At 26.4% G+C, this 1,331-nt stretch overlaps 1 protein-coding gene across 1 annotated transcript in view; it reads left to right on the plus strand.

Annotated features, from left to right (window-relative positions):
* Fnta (farnesyl transferase alpha) overlaps positions 1 to 1,331 on the plus strand; it is a 16,335-nt gene that overhangs the window by 500 nt on the left and 14,504 nt on the right. The gene's annotated exons all lie outside the window — the stretch shown is intronic.

Raw genomic sequence — 1,331 nt, forward strand, 5'->3', positions numbered from 1 at the left:
GAAACAGATAATTATCCATTTAATTTCATTTTCATACCAAAATGGAACATTAGTGAAGGTGCCACAAAAAATTAATTTATGTGCTCTTCCAATAAGTGAAATACTAATAGCTGGACAGCCGTATAAAGTTATGAATGCTATATTTTATTATAGTTCATGTATCGAAAACGATCATTTTATAAGTATGTATAGAGAAGGTTCACCTTGGATTGAAGTTGATGATATACAAGTTACAAAAAAGCAATGGCCTAGAGCTGCTAAAAACATTTCTACATTATTTTTAGAAAATGTTGATAATAAATAATATGTTCTAGTAATACGCACACGTGTGAAGAGATATATTATTAATCATATAAGAATATAAGATGTTTAACACTACAAAATGTGTGATATCTTAACAAAATTACCTTTTTAAAAAAAGGTAAAAAAAAGGCGCCAAGTGTTCATGTACCTTCCATAAAAAACTGTACTTTACATAAACTAAAAAAAACCGTTACATAAATAATATAATTCAAGTGGTAATATTTTGTTAACTTTTTATTACAAATTACCCCTCAGTAGTACGTATGTGTTGCATGTATTAAAAAAAAATAAAATCAAATCTTTTAAATTACGCCAATTGGAAAAAGAATATATAATTTCTTGCAACATATAACACATACTATTGTATTTTGTAAATTGCGAAAAGAACATATATTTTATCGCAACATATAACATTTAATTAACGAGACAAAATGATACGTAGCTTTATCTTTCTATTCAAGAGTCTTTTATATTTGCAATGGAATACAACATTTAATCTCAAAAAATTAAAGACGAAGCATCACAAAATGAGAAAATTTTATGAAAATAAAATTTTTTATGTAAAAAAACTTGGCGCGCTGCTAGACCTCAAAATATAATAAGTAAATGTTACAGAAAATGTTTACTGTAAATTTTACAGTAAATGTTACTGTAAAAGAAATAAACAATGTTTACTGTTTAATTAACATTAACTAACATTAAAATTACAATCACAATTACAATTAAGATTATAATTAATTTTAAATCTACTTTTAATTTTAACTTAAACCGCATGTCTTACAAATCTGAAATCATTATTCTAGTCTTATACGCTTTTACAATATATAACGCACACCATACAAATACTTATTCTACGAGTATAATAAATCTAAGCCGCGTACCTATCTAAATCTGGTCGCACATATGAACACGCTGCACATTATTAATTCTCTTTCAATCTCTTCATTACTTTTCATATTTGGTATTTTTAATTATTTGCTCACACACACACACACACACACACACACACACACACACACACACACACA

This window comes from Trachymyrmex cornetzi, unplaced genomic scaffold (genome assembly GCF_001594075.2).
Source record: "Trachymyrmex cornetzi isolate Tcor2-1 unplaced genomic scaffold, Tcor1.1 scaffold82, whole genome shotgun sequence".
Lineage (NCBI taxonomy): Eukaryota > Metazoa > Arthropoda > Insecta > Hymenoptera > Formicidae > Trachymyrmex > Trachymyrmex cornetzi.